The following is a 9918-nucleotide window of genomic DNA, read 5'->3' as shown; positions in this document are numbered from 1 at the left end:
ATGTACTCTGAACAGGTACATTGGGGTTCAATCAAGGGGAATTAAAATGGGGAAAGATGATTTAAAAATGTAGTGTTCCATGGAAGTGTGATACTCCCTGAAGCAGTTTTTAATGCAGAGGCCCGGATGATCGGGGCAAGTGTCACACTGAGTGTCGGTGTCCTTCCGAATCCCCCTCCTGTGACAAAATCGACATTTTTTCTTGGATTGCCCCTTCTTTCCTGTGTGGGGGATCTCCTCCTGGAACTTGAGAAATCTCCCTAAGTTGCCAGCGCTCCGGTATAGTACAAATGTTTTGTACATGGTAACCTGGACCATGTAGATTGCAACCTTTTTGTACCATGCCCGGGTTTTCCACATGGCATTATGTGGCTTGAGAACTTGATCAGAAAGATCAACTTGATCAGAAAGATCAACCCCCCCATATACTGATTGTAGTGAAGAATACAATCGGGCTTGAGGACCGCCGGTGCCGCGGTACCTTGCACAGAGACAGGGGTGCTGCCATTCCCATGAATTGTAGTGAGCATAAGGACATCCCTTTTGTCCTTAAACCTGACCAGCAACAGGTTTTCATGGGAAAAGGCACGGGACTCACCCCTGGGGATTGGTGCCTTGAAGGGATAGGTCGGGAGACCGCTCTGATTTTTCCGCACAGTCCCACAAGCGTACATAGATCTGGTGGCAAGGGATACTAGAATAAAAGTTATCCACGTAATGGTGGTAACCCTTATGTAGTAGTGGGTGCAAAAGGTCTCACACGATCTTCCTGCTGACACCCAGAATGGGGGGACGTTCTGGGGGTTCAATACGGGAATCTCGACCAAAGGTACTCTCACAGAGTTTATACATCTTTGCGCCATATTTCGCCCGCTTGGATGGGATGTATTGGTGGAACATGAGTCTCCCCTTAAAACTGATTAGAGACTCATCAATTGAGATCTCCCTTTGGGGAACGTAGGCCTCCAAAAACTTGCCACCAAAGTGATCTATGACCAGCCGTATCTTGTACAGGCGGCCATAGGCACAATCACCTTGGGGAGGACATGCTGCTTTGTCATTGAAATACAAACATTTCCTTATGGCCTCAAAACGTTCCCGTGCCATGGCCATACTGTATAGCGGGGTCTGGTAGATGATGTCCCCACTCCAGTACTGCCTGACACTGGGTTTTTTGACCAGGCCTATATGCAGCATGAGGCCCCAAAAGGTCCTCATTTCGGCTGCATCGACTGGAGACCAGCCATTGGCCTAGCCAAAATCGAGCCCAGGTGAGAGGTGACAAACTGTTGGGCGTGCAGGTTTGTCTGTGTCACCATCATGTTGACAAAGCAATCACTGAAATATTGACTAAAAAAGTCTATTTTCGTGAACCCGGCAATGTCAATTTGGATTCCTGGGTTGCCAACAAGCCCAAGAATCACGGGGTCAAAGTTCTCTGGGGTAGTCCAGACAGGTTCTCCGGTAGAGGGTACCAGTGGACTTGCCTGGTGGGCTGCCATAGTGGTACTGACGACAGGATCGCTAGTACTAGTATTGAGAACAGGGTCAGTTGCATGGGGGGTTGTGGTCTTGCACAGCACCACCTTGGGGGCTCATCATCAGAACTTGATGATGAGGAGAATGAGGAAGAGACCAGTAAAGTGGCGTCTTCCTCGCCCTCACTGAAACTTTTCTGGTAAACTTGGGGAATAAAGCCTTGTGGGGGTGTAGGGTAGTTGGGGTGTTGCTGTTCAGTATTATAAAGGGCGCTGTTAACCCTTGTCACTCATAACGCCAGGGTGAGGGTTAAAACTTTGTATGGATGCTGGGACTATCGCCACCCTTCCCAAGAGCGATAGGGGAGTGTGAAATAAATGGATTGTCCACAGCAGTGCTGAACTTAAAACTTGCGGAATCTTTACTGAAGATTTTCTGTATTTGAAATAACGGTAACAGTCCAGATAACAGAGTCTATTTAAACAGCACAGCAGTGATTGACAGATGCTTAGGACGGGAAAGTTCTCTTTAGCTTTAGAGGATTGTATTTGCATAGATCCGCCGGATTTAGGGGTTTTATTAGGTCCGGAGATCTTGCGGAGATAGCGGGGAATTGTATGAACTATCCGTCTCTAGCGCAGGCTTAGGCCGCAAGGCTTAGGCTTAGTAATTGTCTTGTAAGCTGCGGAGGTCCTACCTTGTCCAGAATCAGCAACCCAAGGGAGCGATCAAGATGGTGCAGCTCCCTTATATGGGCAGGAGCTGGCCGTTTTGGATTGGTCCAATCAGCTGTCACTCACCGTTACAATGGATTGTGGGTGATCACATGTCCAAAACCACCAAAGGTCCTTTAGCAAAAGCCATAGAGTTCTGCAACCCAATCACATGACCCGCAGGTCCTGCGACGCAAACAAGGTAAGAATAGTAAATATACATCTTTGCACTTATATTTACATTAATTACAGCTAACTGAGGGGTGACGAGGGTGTTAACTAAGGAAGAGGACCCCCACTGTTCCTAGGGACTTAGAGGACCTCACCACAAGGTAAAGTATGCAATACGGTACCATGACACCACAAACCCCCTTACTTAAAACAAGTCGACCCCGACGCCTGTCCCCTAAGGCAGAGGGACTAGGACAGGATTGCTAACTAAAATACACATCCTGAAAAAAATCTGAGTAAACATTAGACACCTTTAAATCCTCTTGATACTCTGACTAGCACTTTGACTAGACAATTCTGAGGCTATCTAGGCATTATGAAGCTTACTATACATTTTGAAGCTTGCTAGAAATTGATGAAGCTATCTAACCTTTAGTTTTTAGCTCCTTGGACATTTTTATAGCTCCCTATACATAGGCTAACTAGACATTAGTACAGCTCTCTATACCTTTAGTTTCAAGCTGACTAAAACATTTTTGAAATCTCACCACATTTATTTTTGTTTTGCCACGATGAGTCACCTGTTAGTACACAAAAAGGATATATTGGCTTGCCTGAGGCTCTCTACCAATAAGGTTAGCTACTAGGGTCTATTGGCTACAGGTTACTTACCCCTAGAACATAACAGTGTAACCTACCTAGGTTACCTTTAGAAATACTTGTTTAATTTTAAGCTTGCAAGAGCATCTACCACAGGTAAAGCATCTCACACACGTAATAAAAGAAAAGAAAAATATTAGTGTACCTAACAGTGGCAAGAATTGGATATCAATAGGCTACAATTCCTAAGTGTTTCTTGAATGTGAGATGTATTTTTGTTTTTGTGTATGTACTGAAGAAGACTGAGGTAGTACATTTAAGTGAGCTACTTGAGGTACTATGTGTGCAAGTACTGCTAAAAAGTTAGTCTTGGTATCTTAAGGGTAGGTTACCCTGTTATTTTTGTTGAGACAGGTGCTAGCGATTGGCGACTGGAATGCCACTCTCGGAGGAGCTGGGAGAGTCACCTATTTAGCAACTACTAAAACACCTTTTTAGTATTTTTATATATTTGTATGTACATGTATACAAAAATTATTTACGTTTTTTGTTTCTTTTGTGTACACGTTCATCTAGCGGACATTTTCCGTGTACAACCTTACTTACTTTTTATGTACACAGACACAAGGCTATCTTTTCTGTGTACAAGGACCATATACATTTTTATCATACAAGCTGACATATTTATTTACACTCCAACATGGTTCAGGCGCATACACCTGATAAGTGCAATTTTTAGCAAGAAAGTCACATAAATATAGAGGTATATACACAAACTGACGTGTAAGGATCTGCAGTCCACCTACACTAGGAGTCTATATTTCACGGCTGCCACAAATCAACCGGGAACAAAACTTACGAATCTCCTACTGGCTAGGAGTCTCCTGACCTGATGGTCAGGCACAAAGCTTAATGGTTACGTTGCTGAACTTGGAACTAATACTGTCTTAGCATAGTCCTGCTAGGCACAGTTTCTTGAACTTAGTTACTGAAAAACAAAAGTAGTTAGACCAGAAAAGCAATAGTCATTACTTTACAGTCCTTCAGAAAATATTCCTCCAAACTCTTCTTGTGCCTCTTGTAGTTCCTCTATACCTTCCAACATAACGTAACGTTAACGTAACTCTCCCACACCACATTGGTGAGAGTAGAATGGGTAACAGTAGGATTCAAAGTGACCAGAGGTTTACTGGTGGGGATCAAGGTTGGTGCATCAGGTCTTAGCCTCATCTCCATATCAGGAGCACTCACCGTTACAATGGATTGTGGGTGATCACATGTCCAAAACCACCAAAGGTCCTTTAGCAAAAACCATAGAGATTTGCAACCCGGTCACATGACCCGCAGGTCCTGCAACACAAACAAGGAAAGAATAGTAAATATACATCTTTACACTTATATTTACATTAATTATAACTAACTGAGGGGTGACGAGGGGTTAAATAAGGAAGAGGACCCCCAATGTTCCTAGGGACTCTGACTTTGGGGACCTCACCAAAAGGTAACGTATGCAATATGGTACCGGGACACCACACTTTCAGAGTCGGAGGCAAAAAAGGCATATGCCTCCTCTGCTGAAAACCCCCTGCGAGCCATAGACTAACACTTTTGGGAAGTGGGGAGTGTATGTGTGTGTGAGTTTTTTACTTTGTGTATGTGTGTGGGGAGGTTCTACTTTATACCAAAACTAACAAAGAAAAGAAAAAAAAAAAAGGAAAAGAAAAAAAAGGGTGTGCTTCCAATGCAAAAAAAACCTGGGCCAAAGAGCTTATACCTAATAAGTTGTGTGCGCCACTGATTAGGGCTCAGTGGCGGCAGGGGACGCAGAAGACACCAAAAAAGGGGGGGGGGGAATAAAAAAGCACCTGCCTGAACCCTAAAAAAAACACTGATCAGTTATATATTACTGTCAGCAGTCAGGGCAGGCGCACACAGGGGTACGGTCCGTGCACACAGCACGACCTGCTGCTGGTGGCACGGACTGCAAATGCCTAAAAAAGGTGCTAGAAAAAAAAAAGAAAAAAAACTCAGTGGGGTGGGTGATTCGCTAACAGTGGCCGGACGCTCTTTAGCAAAATTAGCAAATAAGGGGAAAAAACTTACACCCCCCAAAAAAATACATGGGGGTAAGCCGTAGTGCCCCAGTAAGGGCTGAGGAATGGGAAAAAAAAAACGCCCGCAGGCGGAGGACTCTGAAAAAAAAGAAAAAAATTAACTTTTTTTTTTTAACTTATAGGAAGCTGTCCTTGCCCAACAACGCTATTCGTCACAGGACAAGGGTACAGGGGGCTAGAGAGGAGCTACAGGGGGGGGGGCTCCTAGGGCACAGTATGAGGGGGGGTTAATTTTTTTTTAACTTTTAGCTACTTATAAGAGCTGTCCCTGCCTAACACCACTATCCTTCACAGGACAAGGGGACAGGGGGCTACAGGGGGCTGCAAGGGGGCTTCTATGGCACAGTATGGGGGGATTTTAGAAGATCACCTTACAGTCTATGCTCTGCTCACCAACTACAAGCTTTTAGTGGGCAGATCAGGACTTTGAGGGGATTTGGGGGCATCTGCAGGGCAAGGGGAGGGTGCTCCCCTCCACCGGTGGTACCGACCATCCAATCAAAGGGCTGTGGGAGTATCATCACTGATTCCTCTAACAGCTAACCTTGAGGCCAACTAGGTCATGTGTGCTATGCCACACATGACCCTTTACATCCGGGTCACCGGGTCTATGGAGACCCTGAATGCAACACTGGAAACACTGCAAATCGCCAGTGAATTATTTCAGCAGGCATCCCGTTCCGATCACCACCCGGCGAGCGGCGGGGATTGGAATCACTGCAAATCAATGGTCTCAATTGATTGGTGATTTGCAGCGATCGCCGATATGGGGTGGTCTCATGACCCCCTGGGCGATGTCACGGGATGCCTGCTGAATGATTTCAGCAGGCATCCCTTTCCGATCACCACCCGGCGAGCTGCGGTGATCAGAAATGCGGAGGGCGTCCTTAAGTGATAAGACGCGAGGGCATATCCATACTCCCTCCGTCCCCAATAAGTTAAGACTAAGTTATGGCAATATGCGGTAAGCCATGACAACTTAAAGCTTTTTTTTTTTTTTTAAACACATGGCGCTAGCAGATTTTGTATGGGGTAGCGGAAAATACAATGGTTTATTCTAAGCGAACCAAAAATTATCCCTTTTAGGGAATAGCAACAGGTTTTGAGTCTGGCAAGTAAAGATGCCATGAATTTTTTCAAGTTTTCCAAAAATTCCCTCTCTTGGGAGTAGCAACAAGATTTGTGTCCCAAATGCTGCTGCTCCTTTCTCTGGCAAGGGTAGTGTGGGCAGAAGCAGCGGTGCATTGCAAAGAGTGGACCGAAGTTCAGCAGGTGTTTGTTGTTGGAAAGCCATAGCAAACGGCTATGCAACTTGTCCCTAAAAAAATCCAATTTGACCTCTTTATCAGAAGGTGGATAAACATTTACTTGTCTGGGTTTATACCAAGGGTCTTAGAGAGTGTTATGCAGTACTGATCTTTCTCCCTCATGTACATTATGCTTGTCAGGGTCAGCAGCCATTGTTGGACTAGTGATAGCTGTAGCCAGCAAACAGTAGTGATGAGCGGCATTGGCCATATTCGAATTTGCGTTATTTCGCGAATATATAGACGAATATTCGTCCTATATTCTCAAATTTCGCACATTCGCGTATTCGAGGAAGAAAACAGTGAGGGGGTGGGCAACTTTACTATTGGTTGCTAGGGATGTTGTTGATAACCTCTGACAAGTGTATTTGCATCATTCTAATTGGCCCACAAGTGAAAAGGAGAAATATGCGAATATGCGGAAAAAAGTGAATATTCGTAATTTCGAATATATAGTGAATATATTCGCAATATTCGTGAATTCACGATATTTGCGATATTTGCGAATTCACAATTTTCAGGGGAGGCAAGACAGCTGGTACAGAAGGGGAGGGTTTCCACAAACGACCAGCAACGGTTTGTCAGGTCCCAAACGTGATGACGTCAGACAGGTGAGTTTATAGTCCCGGCACCCATGTTATCTAGGTAACACTACACAAACTTAACATTAAAGGGGTACTCCGCTGCTCAGCGTTTTGAACAAACTGTTCTGAATGCTGGAGCCGGTGCCAGGAGCTCGTGACGTCATAGCTTTGCCCCTTCATGATGTCACACCCTGCCCCCTCAATGCAAGTCTATGGGATGGGGCGTGACAGCTTGCATTGAGGGGGCGGGGCATGACATCATGAGGGAGTGGGGCTATGACGTCACAAGCTCCCGGCGCCGGCTCCAGCGTTCAGAACAGTTTGTTCCAAACCCTGTGCAGCGGAGTACCCCTTTAATGGACTTTGCAGAATGAGCATGAGTCGCACTGAAAGTTACATACTGGTCTAGTATCTGACAACCAGTGTGCACTGGGTTTGTCATTCTGGGACCTGCGTTTTTTGAAATAATCCCTGATTGTCCAATTTTTTTTGTAGGTAATCTCAGGGGGATTACTGGTAAAACCCTGTATATAAGATAAACCAATTTTTCATTATAGTGCTTTTGATTATATTATTCACTGTGGTGTTTTTAAATGAAAAGACTACTCTGTCATTTGATTAATTTTTGGGGTGAGTTTAAAATAGCGTATTACATGGGATGGCATCGACTTTATGTCTGGCAGTTTTTATTACTTTCCAAAAATCTTTTTTCAAGTTCATCAGCTAAATGTTAAGTTTGTATAGTGTCCCCTAGGTGCTGGGACTATAAACTCTATAAAAAAGAAAAAAATGGAGACCGGCAGGAGGCGTCTAGTGTGATACTGCAAGGAAAGGAGGCTAGGTGAAACAAAGTGTTAATGAACATACAGAGCCCGTAGGTAGTGGATGCTCACCTTAGGCGAGCAAAAAACTTGCATATCAACCCACAACAGGGGTTATGAACTGGAGACAGCTGCTGAGCCCAGGGTGCAGGAGAGGTGCGGCCCATCCTGGTGAGATATAAGCAAATAGGTAACCTCCAATGTGTCGATGGGATTCAAAGGCGCTGGACACACAAATGCAGGGATCTCAAGTTTATTCACCCATGATGCACTGCGTTTCACAGAAAGACTGCTTCATCAGAGATGCCTGATGAAGCAGTCTTTCAGTGAAACGCGTTGCATCAAGGGTGAATAAACTTGAGATCCCTACATTTGTGTGTCCAGAGCCTTTGAATCCTGTCGACACATTGGAGGTTACCTATTTGCTTATATCTATTTAGACATGGAGCGGCTGCAGGCACCTTATTTCACTACCTCTTTCTATTGTTACACTTGGCGGAGTGTAACTCTGTGTGGTAAGCACCACTTCTACTACCCTAACTCCGTTTAACAACGGTATCACACTACGGAGCACTGTCTGTTTCTTTATTTCAGTTCGTCCTGATTAAAGGCGTAGAAAGTAGAAGCAGAAAATACCCTTTAGAGATGGTGCTGGTGTTGTCAAGTGTAGATGGAAAATGATCAAGCAAGCGGATGAGGTTACAATCAAAGCTGGACCAATTTATTAGCGAAGAGATAAATACAAACAGGATAACGTGTTTCGGGGGACAGCGTCCCCTTAATTTAGATCAGTGGTGCAACATAGTGGGACAAACATGGTTTAAATATGCTTAGAATTGGTGCCCAAAATAAAGGGGAGGGGCCACAGTGGCATATAGTAAATTGCAGAGTGCAGGCAATAGGTATCAAAATAAACAAACCTGTACATATTATGTAATTTCGACATGGTAAAATGGTCCTGTGTGATGGTGGTACTAAAACAAGAGGCAGGTGTGTAGAAATTAGAATGAAATCACTGCGTGCACCGAAGACTACACTGTGTAGCGGAAGTGCTGGTCTTCAAGGACATGTCGCTACGGCAGTATCGTGTGTGTCACAGGATTAGGACACGTTGCAGGAAGCGTCTGTGCCGCTGACAGAGGGAGGGACAAGCGGAGAGGGGCGGTAAGCCACATAGGAGCTGTCTGAGATTTCAGCTGTGAAAGGGCGGTGAGCTCCATCACAGGTGCCTCTGCTGTGCGCATGTGTAGATGATAAATGTGCGCGTGGGAGCTGTCAAAGCCATCAGCGATCAGTGGGTGGTGAGCCTATTCAGTAATATCGGTGCCATGAGCATATAAACTCACCTGTCTGATGTCATCACGTTTGAGGGTCCAACGAAGCGCGTAAAGCACGATACGGCCCGTTGCCCGTCGTTTGTGAACCCCCCCCCCTTTATGTACCAGCTGTTCTGCCTCCCCTGATGTTTGTGTATCTCCATGGTCAAATAAAGTTTAACGTTCCTGCATTTTCTTATGAGACTATGGTATTCAGTTTAGTTTACATTAAAATCTTCAGCATAAGATCTGCATCTTCTGCAGCATCAAATGTGCACAGGATACTGTACATGTGAATTAGCCCTTAAAGGGAAGAAGTTCCCCGCAGAGGTCAGTCACAGCTTTTCTCCCACTGGGGATCTTGTGAGCAAAGCTGCTGTTCCTATGCAGTCCCCATCATGTCCATACATTATTAACTAATAACTATAATAATACATTAAATGAATCACTTGTTATGGGTAGGATATCAACTAGTAAAGTGAAAAACAAACCGGAAATAGACATGGACTAGAATAATCATTAATATATTTTTAATTATTATTATTATTATTATTATTATTAGTATTATTATTATTATAATTGTTAATTATTATATTTATTATTATTATTAGTAGTAGTAGTAGTAGTAGTAGTAGTAGTAGTAGTAGTAGTATATTTATTATTAACATTATTAATATTATTAGTAGTAATATATTTTTATTATATTATTATTATTATTATTTTATTAATTTTTTATGCATATTATATATGCCTTAACATATTAGTCTCTTTATATTAAGAGTCTTTAGTATTGTATGTGTCATGCTTTTTTTT

Source organism: Hyla sarda, chromosome 4 (genome assembly GCF_029499605.1).
Source record: "Hyla sarda isolate aHylSar1 chromosome 4, aHylSar1.hap1, whole genome shotgun sequence".
In the NCBI taxonomy this organism is placed as follows: domain Eukaryota; kingdom Metazoa; phylum Chordata; class Amphibia; order Anura; family Hylidae; genus Hyla; species Hyla sarda.
This window is presented reverse-complemented; position numbering follows the sequence as displayed.